Consider the following 22,178-nt stretch of genomic DNA (forward strand, 5'->3'; position numbering starts at 1 on the left):
ACAGTTTACAGGGACTGGAGATAGTGTTTTGTGCTTCAAGAGTTCAAATATATAATCTGCAGTATGAAAAAAGGTATACTGATTTATTCATCATACCATCGAGTGCCTTCCCAGTGTTACCACTGTTAAGCAAAAGGAGCTGTTGCTTTGCTGTCAGTGAACCACTCATCTAGCCCCCATTTTACAAAGGAAATTTTAGTAATAAATGTGGAAACACAAATAAAATGGGGCCTTAATATCACCATTTGATGTTCTCGGTGATTTGTATTTAGAAACTTTGGAGACTCTTTGAATATTAATGACACCTTTGCATTTTTAGAGAGATTTATAACTCTTGTGCTAATATGTTGTAACGTAATTAGGAAAAACTCTCAATTGATGATGAACTCTAGGGATGTATAGACTGAAGAATGCTACTCCAGAAAGCTGCTACGCTTTTAAAAGAGCAGGTGCTACTTTTGTCATCCTAGAAGTTCCCTATGAGAATTTTTCATTCCCTAGTAAAACGAATCTTGATGGATTCAAACGCCCTGGCTGGGAGGGCAGGTTCAACCCCTCCTGCAAAATGCTAGATGAACTTTATTGTGCCTTGGGATTACTTATTTGAAGGAGTCAAAGTCACGATCCGAAATCTGGAGGAATATTGTGAGCTTGCAGACCAGCATTTGCATCCGTTGGCAAAAAAAGCTGAGAGTTTTACACATTTGGATGATAACTAGCCCACATTATGTGATTCTGTCCATAACCTATTTTTGTTCCAGCCCACAAAATACGTTAGGAAATGCTTCTAATGCAGGTTTTACGTAAGATATGTAGAAGATAATGAAACCATTATAAGTTTCAACTTTTTATTAATAAAATAATCACCTTAGCGTTGTATTCACCATATATTTCAGAGATAAAAGTAGCTTTAAAAAAAGCTTTTTATTCCTTAAGTTACTAAGACTGCTGTCTACAGCCCACCCACTCCCCCTTTTTTTTTCCTTTTTTTCCCTACAAACCTTTACCTCACCAAATAATAACTTGACTTAAGCTTGTTAGAGCAGAGGTAGTGCCTACTTCTAAATTTCTACAACACAATGAACCTGGTAAAGGCCCAAACTGCCTTCATTAAACTTTATGACTCACATAACTTTTCATATACATGCTTGTATTATTTTTGAATAATGGTTCCACTCTTAATGTTTTTATCATCCAAATCCTGGTTAATTAATTTAGTCTAGTTTTGGTGTATTTTTGAAATAGTAACGCCATTGTAACTAATAAGGTACCTTTGCCAAAGTTGTTTTTCAAACAGTATATTTTAATATACAATTTTATATATATATACACACACTATATATACACACACACACTATATATAGTATGTGTGTGTATATGTGTAGATGTATATATACATATATATACACACACATATATAGTTTGATTATAATACCAAATACTTTAAAATGACTATCACTGATCAAAATTTTCAAATTTATAAATGCGTATCTCCTTTGTGTGCCTAATCTGAAATGGGTTCTGATTTTCAGAGGAGAGAGTGCTTAGCACTTCTGAAATGCACATGACTTTCACCTAATACTACTTAATGCAATCCTATGAGGATAAAAGACAACTTGGCATCCAGCACACTGGATAGCAGGAATAGAGATACATCATACATTTGATTTGCCATAGATCTTTAGAAGACAATTCAGGCACTATGTGTTTGCACCTCAAGTATGTGTTTAGTGTCAGTTTGTGTTCCAGGATATCGTGTCCGGTTATAAGCTGCCAATCTCACAGGCCTGGAGCTTTACCATGTATTATTCTAAATATATAAAAATAAAATAAGCATTGGTCACACAGGGTAGACAGGACATGACTTTAAAGAGCTCTGCTGAAATAGCCACATATGGTATGTTGCATGATACTTTATTTGTCCCAAAAGAGTTAAGATGATAGATGGTAGCTGGGATTTGAACTTGTACATCAGGAAGTCCATTCTGAATATAAAAGGGACAGTGAAACTACCATGTAAAGAGGATGTAGTGGAAGAATGTGTGTCAGTTTTATTGGAATGATGACATCCCTGTAGAAACAAGGCAATTGTTTATATCCTGTCTGCAATTAGTGAAGCCAGTTCAGAAACCTTGTGCAGATGGAGTACAAGCTCTGCCAAGAGAGCCAGAGATACCTACAGGAGCTGCCAGGCTTGCAGTGGAGCACAGGGCACCTGCCAGTGCGGCAGGGCCTAGGGCAAGCCAGGGCGCTGAAGTAGGCAGGTCTTCAGGGTGGGGTGGGAACAGCACCCCCGCCCTGCTCCACCTGCATGTCAGGGATGGGGCAGAGAGAGATCGCAAAGGAGGTCACTGATTTCCGAAACAGCTACTTTGTGTATGTATATGTGTATGGGCATATACACACGCACAGAGAGAAAGGTTCAGTGGCAAGCTAATTCTTGGCTGCTGAAGGGAAAAGAGGGATTGTGACTGACACCCACTGTAACCTTTTTTTTTGTTTTTTTGCAGCTTTTGAAAATGAAAGTTGTTGGGGTTGGACTTTAGAAGCTGATCCTCTTTCATTAAAAAAAGTGGACAAAAAGGATCTTCAATATAGAAGAGAAACACAGATTCTGTGACGGCATATTTTTCCTTCTACAGCTTTTTTTTTTTTTTTTTTGCAGTTCTGTATCTGTAGTGATGAGGAGAGGAAAGCTGAGTTGGCCTTCTGAAACACTGGGTAAGAATAAATGCTTTCTGTGGAAACTGGTCAATAACATAATTACAGACATACTCTTTCATCACTAATGCAGTATATTTTGGGCTGAGTGCCCTCTTGAGGTCTTTGGTACACAGTGACCTGGAAGACTCTCCAGTAGTGTGACTCTGTATGAGCTGTTCTGGGACTCCTTCCTTTAAAGATTTTCCTCTCTTTTTTTTCATTTGGAGGAGATGCTCTAATTACGCTAGACTGGGGAGCACAGTTAGGACAGCTATTACTTTAAGTCTGAATTATGGACAATAACTTAGAAAAGGTAAAAAATCATTCAGGCCTTTGTCTAAGATCCCAATCAACCAAACCAAATCTGTTTCATATTTAGAAGCTTTGATGAGCTTTATTTGTGCGTAGAAATGTGCTTCCTACTTATGTTGCTGTATTTTTCCTAGTTCTGGCTGGGGCTAAAGGGAAAGTGCTAACATGCCCTTCAAGCATCTTTTCGCAAGACATATCAGAGATCTCAATGGGAAGTCTGTTGTCCTTACTCTTCCTGCCACGTTCTGTAGTCTCAGAGACCCTGAATAACTTCAGTAAGTATCATAACTTTTGAGTGCTTATTTGGTTTTCTTATAAACCGTTTGCAAATCATACACCTTTCCCCACTTATTTCAAATCCACCCTAACTGTATCAGTTTTAAAAAATTGCCTGCAATTGTCCTGACCAGCATGCTATCTTCATTTAAAATGTTTGTTAAATATTCTCAGTTTGGGAAGCAAAATTCAGTATTTTATTATTATTAATAATATTGAACTCTGACATGGAACATTTTGCCTTTGAAAAGCCTTTAAAAATATATTTTGTTTGGACCCTAGATGCACTTATTTTGCTAGTATAGCAGGTGTTTTTCTTAACCATTTTTTAGGAGAAGTCCCAAGTTTAGAGGAAATGAGCACTCGATTATTTAAATTTCCTGAGATTAGAGGAAGAACACTTTGCCAAACAATGCCTCTTCACTTCAAAACCTCTCCTCATAAATTATGTTAGGAGATCTTATTAAAAGTCTGTAAAAATTTCCTATTAAAAATGGTTGATTGCAGTCCAGACCATCACAGCTTTTGTGCTTTCGGTGAAATACCACAGCTGTCGCAAAGAAATATATTGTGAGACAAAAGGTTTTGTTTCCTTAGTCATAAATTATTTTTGTGATATCCGAAGTAAGATAAAACTTTCACTTATGTTTGAGTGAAGGAAGATTCCAATGATAACTTGTTCAAAAATCTATAAAAAGAATATAAGAATGTAGATCTAGATAGCAAATTAGAATCAGACTTCCTTTTTGTTTAAGCAAAGCAATTATTTCTGAAGTCAGTGAAGATTATAACCAGGGATAATAGCATGACTTACAAAAGCACAGTGCCTATATCTGAGTAGAACCTGAAGTTTAAGCTATCAACTCTGAACTTCAGAAACTATACCATAGAAACCTTTAGTGCTGGCTAATTTTTAAACCAAAATTAAGAAAAATAAATAGTCTGTTTGCCAACTACGTTTATAGAAAACACTAGACAAATACTTAAAATAATTTGAGATTTTCAGGCTGAAGTTCTAAACAAACTGGCCTTGACTATATTTGTTTTTCTATTGGCAAATGAGTGTTTTGGTAGGAACTCTGCAGATATAGCAGCCTTTTAGAGGAAAAGGGACTGTATGCAGATTAATTGAATAGACTGTAGTATTTGCTGTCAGGACTAAATTCTATCTATGCTCACTGAGTCCATGAGTGGAAATACGTTCCAGGTATGACCTAAGTATGTAATGAAAGCACATATAAATATAAATGCAAAAGCACAGCATGCATCCTAAGGATCATTTTCAGAAACTGGTTGCCAAATAATTCTGACTGAAAGATAAATTAGGATATTCACCATTTGCTCATACATCATTGCTTTATATGCAAAGGTCAAATTTCTCAGCCTCCTCATCCGCTTGTTATAGACAGAGATTGGTGAATAAAGATGTTACACTTCTAGAACTCAGAGTTTGAGGGACATTTTGGGTTACATATGGAAAAATCAATATGCTTGTCCTAACCTTCAACAGTACTTGCATTGTATTCAACAGTATTGTATGCCAGTTCTTTTTACCCTGTGCAATCAAAAGGTTTGTCTGGAATATCTTTAGATATATATATTTAAATCAGGAGTGTACAAGACAAAAACACAAGATGGTTTTCTTTCCTGCTATGTGATTTAGAGAAAGGCAGTATGTAGCCTTGATCCTTTAATCAGATCCATTACTATAGCCCCCTATTTTTTTTCCCCAAGTGATTTTTCTTATGAATCAAAACCCATCTTTGTAGCCCTCTTTTAAGGCAACATGTACTGTGCATTCTCCAGTTCAAACTGTTGCCTGAACTGAAAGAATTCTGAAGATAAATGTCTTTAGCATAAGGCCTAAAGCAAAATAATCCATCTTTGGCAATGATTTCCTTTGTGAACATGAGGATATGTATTTCATGCCCTATATACCTGGGAGATGGACAAGGTGAGTCGCTTTCTTCTCAGGAGTATTTCCCTTATTTATATTGGTGGATTCCAGTGGTTGATGAACAGCAGTGTAGAGAAGGTGGCTCAGGTACATGATTACATACTGCTCCAGCCATTGCTGAGGGATGTTTGGGGGAGGAGGGTGGACCTAAAACCTCTTTAGTTCTCTGTACCCTAGTAGGATCTAGCTCTGTTTTCTCACTCACACTGAATGGTCCTTTACAAGTAATCCCGCTGATGTCAGTGGGACTTTTGTGTAATAAAATCCTGTCTGACAAAAATATGGATATCAGAATCTGGCCCTGCTGATACTAATTCCATTTTAATGAATACCTAAATGGAGTTGTTATTAAAAAAGTCTGTTTCCTAATATTCAATAAATCAAAACTATAAAATCAGTTTGCCAATTGTTGCCATTATAGTCAAAGCCAGTTTCTCTTGTATTGAAAAGAACAGTACATACTGTCTTCATTCAGAACAGATGAATTGTAATACTGTTATCTGCTTCATAAGATTTATTTCTAATGATGAAGAGTAAAGAAAACTAGTGGAGCTTTAAACATTTATTAGTTGTATTACAGCACCATATATTCTGGAGATGTTTCACAAACAGAGAGTTTACTTACCCTAAGAAGCTTATTCCATGAATGAACAGAATAAACTCAGCATTATTTGTTTCTCTGTACATATCCATTTTATTTCATAAGCTGGACCATGGGCATTTTATGATAATTCGGAGACACATGTTAAAGCCCGTTAAGATTCTGTGAGCCAGTCACCTAAGGAAAGATTACTAGAGAAGTTGTGTAATATGCTACTGGGGACGCTAATACCTGACGTGACTCCCCACTGCTGTGAAACAAAGTTGGAGTCTTTTTATGGAAATTGATTTGGATTTTAGCTGAGCTATCTCTATACCTCGAGGAAGACTGACCTGCTTAATTTCCATGGTGACATATGCACCAAGGAGTAGGAAGCATTCATGATGCTATTTTGACTTTGTTGCACACTGACAGAATATAAATAGAAAGCGGGAGAGGGAGAACTGAATTCATGTAAGTAAAACATAAAATTGCCATTGTACAGAAAGACCAACAGAAAAAAAATCAAGCCAAGTATTATTTCCTTGGAATTTGCTAAATCATTGAAATCTAAGTGTTTCCCAAGGGTAAAAAGCATTCAGTTCCAACAAGATGTTCTAGACAGCAGGCAGATTTCTTGATTTTATACCTTCACACATGCCAGGATTCCAGAGTCTGTAGCTTTGAGGCAGTCCACCAGACTGCCACAGACACTGTGATATGGGGCCAAGGATGCCAACTCCTCCATTGCTCTGCAGCAGCCTACCAGGCTGTTTTTGTAAATTACATATTTTCTCCAACCATAAATATTGCTCCTAAAAGGGATACTGAAATGAAGATAATATGACTTTTCAGTAATAGGTCTTCTAGTGTCAGCCATTCTGTGTTTAAACTGTTCAATTTTCAACAGAATTAAAGATCTACATAGTATATTCTACCTCCTGCAGACTGCAGTTGTTAAAAGAAAATAAATCACTTAAACAGGGTCATGAGCAACAAAGGCCAAAATGGGTTCAAAGTTTACAGGTCTCTACATTTATCAGGTAGAAATATGCTACATTTCACTATTTCATAAAATATCCTTTTATGAAAAAGCCATCAATCTTTGTATGTTCTACTAAAACTGATTTCTCAAATGAAAGAAATGAATGATGACATTGAATCAAGGAATCGTTTATGAGTTTATATTTTTGCAAGACCACCATGACTTTCACATACGTTTTCAATTTTGGTAAGGATGTGATTATCATGTGGATATGTTTTACTCCCACTGTCTGTACTAAGGGATCTGTCAGAACTGTGTACCCTTTCTTGGGCAGATCAGGATTTGTTCAGATTTTTTCATTAATCTATAGTATTATTTAGCCAGTGATAGATATCATTTCTGTACCTTTTTTACCAATTTTCTGCTTTTTTTAATATATATAATCATATATATTACATGTAAGTTCACATTTAAACTAAAACTGCATCTAATTGAGATAGATAATTATATCTGAAAGTTTTTAACATTGCTGGGGAATGATTTCGATGTGTCTGTCATACTGTTACTTTACAAAATTTCATCTTAAGTACTGATATTCTGTTATGCCTCTGATTTCTCCTTACCATTGCCCTGTTTCCTCCTGGAGTCACCAAGCTCTTAGACCAACTGGACAAATTTGATGCTTAATGTAATATATTCGCTTCAAGTATTGCAGACGTAAAATGTAGTGTTTTGGACCAGGAATAATATGAGACATTACTGTCTATTTCTAGCCTAGCTGTGGCACCAGCACAACAAGCCGCATGTTGCACGATAATGAGGAAAAGTGATTTCTGCTCTGGTAAATGATGCGGTCTCTGTATTGTCCACACAAAGCAAACAAGAGCGTGGCCTTTTTAGGTCTCCCATGAAAATGGACACAAAGAAACACACTGTGTAAGTAGCAGTCTCATAAGAAGAAAAAAGAATTGAGAAGTAAATCTGAACTTCTGAGAAACAACTTGATGCTTGGGCTTTTAGCTTCCTCATTTGGCAAATTCAGGAAAATCTCCACGCTCTGAGTGATTACAGTAGGTGACATGAGGGGTATAAGATTTCAGAGTATGTGCATTTGCTCATTTTAATTTTGAACTTTAATCAACCTACCTGCCCAGTCATTCTAGTGTTTTATGTGGTCTCTTCTTGTTCTTATCTGACCTCAGAGATGTTGTTCAGTTTGTTATAGAGTTCAATTTAAATAATTACTTAATCAGGGATAAAACAGAAATTCTTATTGTTCTTATATTATTTGACAGTTGGTAAATGTTTCTTTTTTTAGGAAATTCACTTTTTTGAGTTCCTTTAGCAATAGACACACAGAATAAGTGTTTAATAGCTAGCACTATCAGAATGCAAGCCTTGCTGCATTATCACTGGTATTGCTTCCTTGCAGCTTTTTTTTTTTTTTTTTAATAGGTGCAGGGTCTTGAATACATTGCAATTTAAAAAGCTTATTCTTATATGAGCATGCAATGAAATACATCCAGAGCCACCAAAGGCTCTGGAAAACCTTACATACAGAGAAAAAATAAACAACTTTCAATGGACACTCTCCATTACAAATCAACCATCTTCCCAAAACAAAATCTATCTTGTCTAAATAGACTGAAAGGTGAATAAAGCTTTCTATTCTTCTGGTGATAACCTCAGAGATAATACTTCTTTTAGAGCAGGGGAGATGTGAAGTTCTGGATTTTAATTTTTCTAATGCATCTGGGAATAATGGTGCTCACCTGTGATTTGAGGGCTTTTCTTCCATGCATTCCTCAAAACACCCTGAAAAACGTTCACAGAATTCTGTAGCAGCTCCCCCAGATGTCAGAGTAATGCTCCCAAATCCACAAACTGCATCATGAGAGTTCAGTATGCTTTGCCTTTACCTCTCAGTATTGTACTCTGCAGTTCTTGTCAAGGATCCATGACTGATTAATGCATGAAAAGCATTCAAAATAGCTGAAGGAATCTGAGGATGTGTGTATAAAATGTAATGACTGCACAACCCTGTTTGAGAATCTGTTCATCACTTAATGGATTCTCCACCTGAAGAAAAGCTGTTCAAGAACTCTAAGGCTTTAGGGGCAGTTTCTAACTGGAATGGAAGCATTATCTTAAAAGTATCTTAGAAACACTTTCCCTTCCTTTGACTCTTATAAAACGTATAGAAACCTTGTTAAATGTCCAAGATAATGGCAATATTTTTCATATGGTAAGATAGTTGAATTGCATTATGCTGACCATCTGCACTGTAAACAGTGAGCATAATCTTCAATTTGAAGAGGAAGTCTCTAAACAAAACTTCATTAATGTATTCTGTAAATGCATGCAGTTTTGCCAGTGTATTACCACTAACACATAGGAATAGGTCATAATATGTTATGTAGTTTGGTATGCTGCATCCGATCATGACTGGTCAGGGATGATGTGGAAGATGATAGTTTTAACTCCAGAACAGGCTGTCAGAACAGTTTGTCCAGGGAGGGCAGGGGGAAGAGGAGTGGAAAGGTTCTTCCTTGGCTCTTCCAAGCCACTCTTTGACATGTTGTGAAATGTAGACATGATTTCCTTCTTTAACAAAACATTAACTGTTTTTATAATCTTTTATTGATTCCCAAACTGATGGTAAGACATCTGTAGCTAATCCATGGAATCTCATTATCTTTACAGTGTTTTCAATTTTAAATTTATTAAAGAGTAAAAGATGTTCTGTGAGAAGTACTGACAAATATCTGTTTCAAAACCAATGGGAAGCATGTCTTTATGGCATTTTAAAATCGTCTTCCAACCCTAGAAAAGGTAAGAGTTTCACCAGTTAATTATGTGCTGCTACATTTTTGTTTCATTATAAGTCAGTTATAATGCAGACTAAATACAGAGCGCCTGGCTTCCCTGCATCCTTCTTTATTTAATATGCATCTGTTGAATGCCCTATCGTTCAGCCCTTCTCTAAGCTGTATGGTCTTCCTCATTACTGTCTCTCCTCATGAAGTTATCTGTTCCTACTTCTAATCATTTGTCTGTGGTTTCTGACCCTCTTTGTGAGAAAAGATTGCATAAATTGTCTTGAAGAAAAGGTTTTGAAGGATATATCTCTAAGGTACCAGAAGTGCAGCATCCTACTACTGTTGTATAAAAGTTAAACAAGAGAGCAGAGGTATCTCTAAAACAGTGCAGATTTCCATTTCTGAAGAATCTTTCTCAGTAGGAATTACACTACCGTTATTATTCTCCCTTGCTGCTTAATTCAAATAGCACAGTGATATCTGTCTTGCCCTGTCCTCAAGGACATACTAATGTGCTGCTGAGTGAAAAATACTTGCTTTAAAAGTACTCACATGCTGGAAAACATTTTTTTTAGGATAGTTTGAACTTGAGAACATCTTTTCTTAGGAAAGAGAACAGTTAAAAAACTTCTTAACCATTTAAGTGCACTTAGTTTTCTATTTTAACTTATTTTTTAAAATTACAGTATATAATTATATATGAGCTGAACATTTTAAATATACAATATATTGTATCATTTTAAATATGAGGAGTTTCTTTTACTGTAGAGTAAGGTTTTGTGGTTAATCCCAATTTTTTAAGAGCAGCGTCTTGCTTCCATAACTTACAATAGCCTGGATACTAGCCTTTATATTATCTTTTCTCTTTTTTAAGTTTATTATGTCCTGTGGCCTTCTTGCCTGAGAAATAGCTTCAGGGAACTATGTGAACTTAAGACTATGAAAAACTTCATGCCTTTGTAGTTGCAGAAGAGTGCAAGCTACTGTTTATTGCCATGTTACCACAGCAAGGTCTAGACTTACTGAAAAAGCAGCAATGTATGCTTATTCTTTCATCCAAATATTTGAATATGATACCTCTAATCAGATAATATTTTAGTAAATGGTTAATTATTTAATTAATTTCTCTGTACGCCCTCTCGGTACTCCTTCCTGCTGCACGTTTGCAGAGTAGAAACTGATCAGTACTTACAACCTTGTAATGTTTTACAGAGCTACTGGAATGTACAGCATTTCACATACAAAATTTTCACATTTTTCACATACAAATCACATCTAAAGAATTTAAAATAACAGCTCTCCCAGCAACGTAAAAATACATAAATAAGCTGTACTTCTCTAAAACACTTTAAAAAAAACACTTACCCAAAAAGCAGTATAATTAAGGACTATAAGGACTATATTAAGGATTATAATAGCCTTCTTGCCAAGCTTCAATAAAGCTACATAATGAATCTCAGTTAATAGAATTGTGATTTTGGACTCTAAAGAAAGAAATGATTCATATTCAAATACTGAGGATGAGTTTCATTCTCTGTTTAGTGTAGACATCTGCATGTGAACTGGTTATGGATACTTAGTCGATGGAGAGAAGTGGGCCCTTCAAGGGACAACTTGTTTGACCTATTTAGGTTAGTTGTCCGCATAAGAGTGTCTACCTTACTTTCAGCTTAGTGAAGGGCTGGGATGACTAACATCTAATGAAGAGTGATGCGTGCCACAAAAAAAATGTTAGAGTGAGTGCAGGCTAATTATTAGTCCTGGATAATATAATATTGATAGAGTCTCATATAGGTTCCTTAAATCATGTCTCATACTATTTTTGAATTTTGTGTACCTCTGATTTCAGATGGATTTGTTTGCTGACTATTGCATGCATTATTGAAAATTAACATGTTATAAAAATACTTTTCAGCTGAAACAGGTTCAGGAATATGGGAAGAAGAATCTGGTACTTCTACCATATGGCAGATTTTGTAAGTGTGTGCCTTAATATGATGTTTGACTCTGACATTTGGATGTTAAATTTCCATACTTTAAAAACAGCACAAATTGGCCATTAAATTAAAGATTTGGCATCTTGAGTGAGTATTAAGATGCATAAAGAGGAGCTTTGCTTATCCAGCTGTGAACTATGCTGACAATTCTTATTTATAAGAATACGAGCCTTTTCGGTCACTTCTCCCATGTAAAACCAATGCAAAGTGACAAAGCGAGCAAACAGAAACTTCTCACTTTACTAAGTATAAGACTAGATATTGAGGAGTGCTACTGGACAATTTCAGAAGTTTAGTTACAATTGATGTTTTCCTTTCAAATCTAATATTCGTAGTATTAACCTAGCATTCTGGAAAGTGGGCATTTCTCACTGGAAAACCACTTGTCAGACGTAGTTTACACTGGTGAATAGCTTTGAATATAAAAGCTATAGGAAAGTGTGTTCTTACCAACTAAGAGTTCTGCACTCTGAGAACTTTAATGGAAATAGCTGTTTTTATTGTCTTAACTTCTGTTAGCCTTCAGCTGGATTTTGTGTCAGTTGCCTGGTGTACTGATGGAGTTTTATATTCAGTTCTCCCACATTTCCAAATCACCAAGAAAACTGTCTGATTAAAGAGTAATTATGTGGCTGCGCAGGTTCAGTCATCTGATGGCTTTGAACAAAAGTAGTCAGTTACATTGCAGTGTGTGATAGCTTTTAAAGTGTCATGTGAAGGCTGACAGAGATCACATTTCTGTGTTTTGCTCCTCAATCCAGACCATAGCCTCTAGAGGTAATGGATCTCTGCAGAACTTCACTGGAGCAGATCACCAAACAGTGCAGAATTTCAAGAGCTGGTGCACTTTTATTGCTACAATATTCTTGTCATGAAGGTGATGGGTTTTGTATTGTGGTTTCATATATCAGCGTGGTTTTATGTCTAAAAGCCAAGCCCTGCTGATAAGCTGAATGGCTTTAGGTTTTTTTCCCTTTTCTTTTCCCTTTTCTTTTCTTTTCTTTTCTTTTCTTTTCTTTTCTTTTCTGTTTTATTTTTCTTTTTTCTTCCTTTTCTATTTTCTTTTCTTTTATTTTATTTTTTCTTTTCTTTTCTTTTCTCTTCTCTTTTCTTTTTTCTTCCTTTTCTATTTTCTTTTCTTTTCTTTTATTTTTTCTTTTCTTTTCTCTTTTCTTTTCTTTTCTTTTTTCTTTTCTTTTCTTTTTTCTTTTCTTTTCTGAAATAGGGGCTTTACTTTTGTTCTTAGAGATGAGTTGTTTCTAAGTAAGACTTCTGAGTGTATATATTACAGAATCACAGAATCGTTTAGGTTGGAAGGGACCTCTGGAGATCATCTAGTCCAACCTCCCTGTTCAAGCAGGGTCACCTAGAGCATATTGCCCAGGATCACATCCAGATGGCTTTTGAATATCTCCAGGGAAGGAGACTCCACTACCTCTCTGGGCAACCTGTTCCAATGCTCTGTCACCCTCACAGTGAAGAAGTTTTTCCTCAGCTTCAGATGGAACTTCCTGTGGTTCAGTTTCTGCCCATTGCCTCTTGTCCTGTTGCTGGGCACCACGGAGAAGAGACTGGCCTTATCCTCTTGACACTCCCCCTTCAGATACTTGTACACGTTGATGAGATCCCCTCTCAATCTTCTCTTCTCCAGGCTGAACAGGCCCAGCTCTCGCAGTCTTTCTTCATAGGAGAGGTGCTCCAGCCCTCTAATCATCTTGGTAGCCCTCCGCTGGACTCTCTCCAGTAGGGCCATGTCTCTCTTGTACTGGGGAGCCCAGAACTGGACACAGTACTGCAGGTGAGGCCTCCCCAGGGCTGAGTAGAGGGGCAGGATCACCTCCCTTGACCTGCTGGCAACACTCTGCCTAATGCACCCCAGGAGACCATTGGCCTTCTTGGCCACAAGGGCCAAGGGCATATTCATATATGCCATAGAGAAAAGACTAGATGCCCATATATGCAGAACAGCTGGAGTCCAATACTAGCAGCTTGAGGGAGGTTATGCTGTTACTGAGGACTCTAGATTTGAAAAACTCCTGTGAAAACTATCATAAAAATATGTCAAACCATGGCTCAGTCAAACAGGGACATGGGTTTGACACCTAGAACCAGCTACATTCATTGGCAAATAGCAGATTGGTCCTGCTGTTGGTAGAGTTATGTTTTGCTCTGCGGGTAGTTTATGAACACTGTGATGTGGGAACTGTCACTTCTTCAGTGGCTGTACAGCACCTAGCACAATGGGGCTAACCCTGATTATGTCTTTTAATCTATTAGGGCAGGCATGTTTCGCTACAATCCTTGAAGGTTGCAGCCTAAACCCCTCTCTTAGAGCCAGCCACCACATGTGCCAGTTGGTTTATCAGTAAGACCTGTCTTTGGCTCATCTCTTTGCCTGTTTCACATGTTTCTTCATGCACTGTCCAATAGGGTGTGTGAAGGACAAGAGGAGGTGAGAAGGTCTGAGGTATCTAGCTTTTGTTGTTGCTCCTCTTTTCCTGGAACCATTAGGCAAGCTGCAAGTACTTACTGTATGGAGCATGTTGCAGAGCACACTGTAGCCCCAGTGTAGCATATAAAATCCAGGATGATCCAGCCAACTGGATGAAATTGCTTAGAAAGTCTATTTATTACTCTAAGGAATCACATAGTTCTTTTCTCCCCTTTTATAAAAGGAATACAATAGAAGACTAAGATTGTTATAACCCATCATCATTGAAGCAAATGTTATACAGATAAGTTATAAAATATTGGAATTTGGTTTATATTAGATGCATATGTGCCACAATTATTTATGTATGCCAGTAATTTGTTCATTGCTTAGTGAAGCAGAGGACATCTTTAACCCCAGGACATCTTTAACCCCACTCTTAAAACTATGGTGGTTCAATTCCATACTACTAGTGATGATTCAGGTTGCCCCCTAGCACCCTGCTGACATCTATGTGATTTACATTTGCATGAATGCTCCAGAATGATTTGGAGAAATACCAGGGTCATTGCACATTAAATAATCACAATCTGATGTGACCAACTTACAGGAGGAGCCAGGTTTTTTGGAATTCCGCAGTTTCCCTAGAAAGTCATTAGCTCAAGCGTCAACAAGCAAGGCCACAAGTACCAGAGACAAGGGCCAGATTTTGAATGGCGCGCAGCAGGCCAGGAGTCATGGCAGTTTAAGAGGCATCTGCGGCAGCTGTTGTTTCACAGTTCCTTGATCCCACTGAGGTCCAAGCTTAGCTGCCATTGCCAGAAGTCCTGGTCTTGTGTGCAGGCAAGATACACCTGACCAGCTGATTGGCAGCATCTTGCCTCTTAAAGAGGCAGCATCTTGTAGCCCAGTGGTGTTCCTACCAGAAAAAAAAAAAAAAATTGGCACACCCTTCCTGAAAGATTACTAACACTAGATTTAAATCAGACACTTCATTGATGACTTCTGATTTTGGAGCTTTCCTATTTTGATGCATAGTCTTTGACACCTTTGGCATGGATTTCCAGATGCACTAACCACTTATGCCTCCACTTTATCCTGAGAGGTGTTGTTATTTTTATTGCCATATCTGTGCTTCATTCATAGAAAAGTGAAGGAGTAGAGCCCTTATGGGCCACATTCTCAATGTGCCAGACCCTAGGCTCTTTAGAAGGAACTTGGGAAGGACACATACTTCTTTCACTCAACACAGAACATTAATTGTAGCACCAAAATATCTAAGTAAACAGTTTTAAGTGAAGTATTACAAAATTTGGAGGCACAGAATTTGTACCTAAAGATTTAGAAATACTTAAAGGTTAATTTCACTTTTGAATTCCAGATTTTTAAAAATAATTTTTGCTCAAGAAGTCTTTTATTTTTTCTGTACAGTATGCTAAGATGAGGTCTATAAAGCTTGCTTCCCTATTTTTTGTGTTAAATATATATGTGCATGTTAGAGATTTCTAGTAGTGCTGAGTCTTTATTTTATGTCATGCTGTCTACGAAATAAGACATGAGGACTTTTAAAAAATGTTGTTTTTCTTGACTTCACCTTCATTAATCTTATTTAGTTTCTGGATGGGGCTATTTGGTGAGCTCCACTGATGGGTAATATTTTCTTTTCCAAAGTTCATGATTCTTCTATTCAAACCACTAATTTTCACTGCTACACTCCAGTGGTTTACTGCTTCCCAGGCCTCGAGGAATGAGTTTAATTAGCAAGGCTGAATAAATTCTGATACATGATTCATCTTTCTTGACATTGCGATCTAAGTAACAAAAATGCAATTTTAAGATGTACTTAAAAGCCTTGTGAGAATGGCTACTTTTGTGTAATTGGTAAAAGATTCAGATGTGAATTTGGAAACAAACATTTTACTTGACTGGCTGCCCTTAATTTAGCTAAGAGATATAGAATTCAGTCATGTTTCCTTGAAGTCAGTGATATTTTGTTTACAAAACAGTAAACTATGAACAGTACTTGGCACATACATCCCAAATTAAAACAGTGCACTAGAGCTTCTTTAGATTAAGTAATTGTTTGAGTAAAATTCAGAACTATCCTCATTTTGAAATGATTTAATTTGTCACAGAGGCTTTTTGTATTTTGAGCAGAACAAATAGAAATCCCTTGAAGGGAAGGTGTCATTCTCCAGTCATCCTGAGTGGCTGCAGGGCAGAGCTCCAAATTTTGTGCTTGCCTTTTCGCTGAACTGAGAGACGGTGTATTTCTGAGACATGGTGTCATGAGGAGAAAACAGGGAGAGTGCAGAAAGAGAAAGGAGGACTAAGCCAGGGAGTTGGGATTTAAATTTAAAACTTTGTGTTTTAACATGCTCCAGTAGGTACAGCTTGCAGGAGGTTACAGAGAACCTGGTATCATGCCATTGTGTATCACCTTCAATGCAGAAGTTTCAGAACATTTTACACACATCCATTAATGGATGACAACTCTGCCTCATGACAGCTCTGGGAAGAATTAAATATAGTTTTCCACAATTTACAAGAAGGGATCAAAATAGTTAGCAACTCGCCCAAGGACAGCTGTGAGCTAAATGAAGCCAAACTACGTGACTCTGAATCCCAAGTTTAATTCTGAGACCACTTCCTCTCCTCTAATACATGCAGTGCTGGGAATAAAAAATATGGGTTGTTTAGTGCCTTTCTCATCTAGGCACAAAGAAATTAAGGACAAATTGTGGCTGTAGCTAGTTCCCTGGCTTTTGTCAGATTCAGACAGATCCCAAATGTTATTTTAATGTAACCTTAAAAGAAACCCCTTGCTATTAATTTTGTATTTATTGCCGTTACGCTGACCCTAATGAATTTTTTAAAATGAATTTGACAGATGTCACAAATATTTTCAATGCAGTTTAACATCATTAAGTATAACCTTTCCTAGAAAAAAAGTTATATGACGTGAATGTAGGATAAGTGTAAATGCTGGATTCTGTAAAGTCAGGGTGTTACATATTACTTAGTACACAGAATAGATCTTGGGGAGCAACGTTTATGAAGCAGCGTTGCTAGGTTCTCCCACCCATATCTTCTCAATGCATCTCACCTAGAGGGACCCGCTCCCTTAACAGGGAATCTGTTTATGAATTTAGCCTTCGGGTATTAGATATAGTTGGTCATACCTTCAGAGGCAAATTCAGTGACCTTAGGAGCTTTTCTTCAGATTCATTTTTTATTACTTAGTTCTGATGTGATAGCCAAGAAGGCTAAATGTACAGTACTTCATACCTGGTGGCCCTAGTTCTGCTTGGAAGAAGGGCAAAGAGTAAATCATAGTTCTTTATATTGTATGTGAAATGTATGAAGCAGTGTAAATACATAATAATAATCCAGGCCATCAGAAATGTAAAATTAATGATTTGAGGACTGGATTCTGCTGGATTCAGATACTTTGTAAACTTTAGAGTACTGTTAGGGTCCCTAGCTGGGATATAAATAAAGCAAACCCTTTCAAAGGTTTATAGGAGTATGCTTAGTCCTCTCTTACTGCCTTAATTTATTATTGTTACAAATTCACAAGCTGTGAAATGTGTTGGTCACAAAGCTGATGGCAATAACTGCAGAATATGAATGAGAGCATCTGGGTTGCTATTTACCTTTGTTTCATGAAGTCAGCTTTTTATCTTTGCATCATTTAACCTCAGAAATATGGCTAGGTTAGACAGGCATACGGAGTCTTCTATGGAACAGAGTATTTGCTTTCTGTAACTGTTAGTTTCTTCTGCGAAAAAATATACTGTTTGCTTTCCCACCACTGTACTGTAAGAATACAAATCAAATTAATATCAATAAAAACAAGCAGCAGCATCCCTATGGAAAAAAAAAAAAAGAGGCTAGGTCTCAGAAATTCTTTATTGTCTGGCTGTATAATGCCATGGGTAAAATGCAGTCCTAGGTGGCAAGCCGGCATAGCACTCAAATCTCACTAAAACTCTGTTTTTAGACTTTATTAGTGCATATAAATTTTGCTTGCCTTTAGTTACAGTTGAATTTCTGTGTGTCTAACTTTGATGCCTTTGAGTTTCAGTTTCCATATCTGTAAAACAATAAGGATATGATAAAGCTTTCTCCAGTATTTGTCAATTGCCATGACTTTTCCTTGGGCTGAAAACCACTGTATTGAGTCTTGTTATTGTTCACCAAAAATGGGAATCCATTATAGACAGTAACTGAATGTTAACACTGGATAAACTGTACCCTGTCTTCTGTGCTTGATGTCCACAGTGTTTGAGACTAATGCAGGAATAGCTTGGTGTAATTTAATGGCCTGTGTTTTGTGGGAGATCAGACTGGATAATGATAGTAGTTACTTCAGGACTTCAAATCTATATCCCAGGAAGTTTTTACCAGAAAAAAAAAGGGAACCTTAACACTTATGGTGATCAGTGACTCTGAATCATGGAACTGCCACTTTGTGATATCCAAATCACAATCACTCTTTTATTGTAGTTTGACTAAATATAACATCCCAGCTCAGCATTTGTTTGAGAAGCCTCTTGAAACTTGTTCTGAACTGATAGGATGGTATAGATGGAACTAAAAGACTCTTCTTACCATACCTCATTTTCTGTTTTCCTATCATTATTGTGTCAGCTCTGCTGAGTTTATAATAAGTATTATTTGTGGTGGGTCCTCTTGCTTGGCTCTACTGTGTTTATGGGAGACAATTTCAACTGCTTGAGTACTACTTCTGGAGTACTACTACTACTCCTACTGAGTACTACTCAGTGCCTCCAGGCCTCTGGGTACAGCTTATATATATTAAGCACCACATTAAGGACTGATGAACTCCAAGGGGATGATTTGAGAACAAAAAGGATACAAAGAGAAAATTTTTTGGAAAGAGACAAGGAGTTTTGTGTGCAGTGAGAAATGAAACTCTCTTTCTCACGCTTCCAGAGCAGTCCTGTCTCCTGTGGTGAGCACTGACAGTTGAAAAGGTTCCCTTCCTCCCCTCTGGCTATGAGAGGTTTACGACCAGAGAACTAGTGGGCTGAAGACTTAGAGCCTTGGATCAAAAGGAGGCAAATATTGAGCTCAGTCTACCTTCAGTCTCTTAAGTTAGGTTTGGGTTTGGGCTGTTTGTCAAGCTGAAGAGACGTCTCAGACTAGATCGCTCAAAGGACATGGCAAATGCAAATGCTGTAAATAAATTGGAGGTTCTTGATGGGGTAGTTGGAGAGAGAAAGAGGAGAACTAAATTTTTCCTTTAGTGTTTGAAAGGTTAAAGACAAGACTAAACATTGTCTAGGGTTGTGAAGGACTGCCTCTGACCTTGTGCCCACTAATTGTGTGGTACTGTATGCTGCCTTACTGCTGTGGCTGTTCAGGTACTGTCCATGTGGGTGGCTTTTCACAGGTGATGATTCCAAAGCACTGCTTTGTAGAGAAAGTCTTCAAAAATGCAGAGGGAGGAGGGATCTGGTGTGGACTGGAGCATCTCATTCTATGGCTTCTTGCCTGGAGTTTGTTAATTGTTCTGTGTTGATTTCAGACCAAACAAAAAAGAGTTGATTCATCATTACTTGTTTATGTATCTCTAATACTTTTTGAAGAGCTGATTTACAGAGGTGTCAGCTTGACATTGCTAATTTATCGTGTAAAGGATTTGATTAAAATGCCAAGGAATTTGGTCAGAAAGCTACTCTTCCTCTCATGCATACCTTCTCTCTGTCTGGTCATGATTTGTTTATTTTTCACTGTTCTTTCGAGTTCTCAGGTCATGCCACAGACTGGGGCTACCTTTCTGGAGTTTAGATGTTGAAAAGCTCTTGATAAATGATGTGAGAGGAACTCTACAAATATTTTCAAGTCTCCTGATTGGTAGATGGTTCTGAACAAACTTTAACATTAACGATGATAGATAGTGTTGAGTCCAGAGCTTGTTCTCCCCAAGCAGAGTGTATATAGCATGTGATAAACAGGTTCCCCAGTGTCATTGTTTTACCATGCTTGATGTGATATGGGGATAACTGAAATATCTCTGTAACATGCTACTGATAAGAATGTATGTAGTGTATATATTTCTATATATTTATTTATGCCTTTAACCTCTTTTAAAATGCCAATATCTCTTGACAGTATTCTATATGGTTTTCTTTCACAGACTGTAAATGGTTATAGTTTCAGTTTCTTTTCTTAGCTGAGAAATTCTTTTTCTCTTTTCCTTAGCTGTCGCAATAAATCACACCTGGGTGACCTATAATAAATATTTATTATTTATATTATTTATAAATATTTTTTCTGACTACTGAATTCATCTTCTTTTAGATGTTAAGGATTTTGCTGTTGTTATTGATTCTAGGCAAGCTCGGAGTCTATATTTGTGGTCAGAGCATACCTTTTTCACCTAGGTTGTGTTTCTTTTCCAGGGTTTTGCTTGAGGAATTTTAAAAAGAAACATTTTACTCAGCTGATGAGTGGCCTGTTCAAACTTAGTTTTTCATTAGTGCGTTATGTTTTTATTTCCCGTTGAATGTTGCAACTGGAGTTACATGGAAGTTCATCCAAGATTCTATCTGTCTTCTACTGGACGATTAAGCTCCTAATAAACTCAGGTAATGTATTTCTAATTTGGTTCCATGCTAATTTGTTTTACCATTGAAAGAAAGAATTCACAAGAGAGGCTGGGGTTCATGTCATTTTTCTTCTAAGGTTTCTTCAGCCAAAGAAGCCCTGACCATCACATACGGGTCAAGAGTCTTTCCAAACCTAGTGACCTCAGGTAATTCCACCAAATTGCAGTCTAAAGTCTGGCCGTTATGCCTCTGCTGGTTCTCCATGATATCATCATGGGCCCCCTCTTTTTCCCTAGTGGTAATATTTGTAAAAAGTAGGATCTAAGCAAAGGTTGTTTTATTAGTTTGCAACTTGATCCCAGCTAATTTGTCTGTGTCTGCTTGTGATAGTGGAGAAGTTTGGCTAATAGTGTTGCAATACTGTATTCTGGAAACTTTGTTTCCTCCTTTTTCTGATCATATGACAACAAATGGGCAAGCAAAGATGATTGTACACAATGTAATTCAAACCCTTCCTCCAAGCCTTTTTAAAAAAATCCTGATGTTGCTAGTCATGTAGTCAGTTCCGATTTTAAGAAGATGCAATATTTATAGAATTAAATTAATGATGACATTAACTTAGTGATGTTAAATTTGTGATCAGAACTTCAAAGTTTTAAATTCTTTCCCAGTCAGATCTAAAATGCAGCTGTGGGTTTCTCACAGTGAGAACTGAACAAACAGAAAGGTCCTAGTGAAAACAATAATCATGGTGTGATGCTGTATATCTTGCTATTTTGCATAGTAGCTTTTGTAAATATCTAAGGATTTTGTCTACAGTTTATAAATAACCTTTGTACAATAACAGCTGCAGCAGAGCAGCTCAGATTGTGCGACTGCTTTTAAGAGCCTGGACTAAACTAGCCCAGTTGTAATCAGGTTGAAAATTTGTTACCTGGGAGTTGAGAAATGAGCCTGAAAGAGGCAGGAAATTGCTTCATAGGGGTAACTGAAATCCAAATAGTCAGGAAAAGAGTTGTAGTGGGCGGGAGTTCTGCCTGAGAGAGGACTGTGGTATCAAACGTTACATTGGCAGTGATGCGAGCTAAACTCAGCAGCAGCAGAGTCTGCAGTTCATCAGTTCTGACATCCAGTAGGTGTCATTGCAGCCAACTGGGATTATCAGTCACAGAAGGCAAGGATGATTTGTCAGGGTGCAGAGTGGGAGAGAGGGGAACCCAATTCGAAATACATGATTTCAAAGCTGTAAATCTGTGAGCACTTTAGGAAAAGGATGCCTCTACTTATATTTAGATTTCTCTGAATATGAAAGCTGTGATTTCTCATCACGAGCCTCATGGTTTTGCAGACATCTGTGTTTAGCTTACTGTAGACTTAAAAAAAAAAAAAAGTAAAATTAATGCATTTTCAGTCCCTCCCTAAAATTTGGTTAGATTGAATGGGAACATGCTTTGTGTGTAAAGGAAAGGCACAGTCTACATTAAGTGGAGCTTTGACTAATTATTACCATAAAGATTATTTTAATCTGTAGCGGTTGGTC

At 37.2% G+C, this 22,178-nt stretch overlaps 1 long non-coding RNA gene across 1 annotated transcript; it reads left to right on the top strand.

Moving 5' to 3' along the window:
* Nucleotides 1–9,541: 9,541 nt before the first annotated feature.
* Nucleotides 9,542–20,847, top strand: LOC138067448 (uncharacterized). Its single transcript, XR_011141413.1, has 4 exons — nt 9,542–9,645; nt 11,548–11,608; nt 20,492–20,677; nt 20,775–20,847. It is a non-coding gene; the product is annotated as an uncharacterized lncRNA (long non-coding RNA).
* Nucleotides 20,848–22,178: the final 1,331 nt, after the last annotated feature.

Source organism: Struthio camelus, chromosome 5 (assembly GCF_040807025.1).
Source record: "Struthio camelus isolate bStrCam1 chromosome 5, bStrCam1.hap1, whole genome shotgun sequence".
In the NCBI taxonomy this organism is placed as follows: domain Eukaryota; kingdom Metazoa; phylum Chordata; class Aves; order Struthioniformes; family Struthionidae; genus Struthio; species Struthio camelus.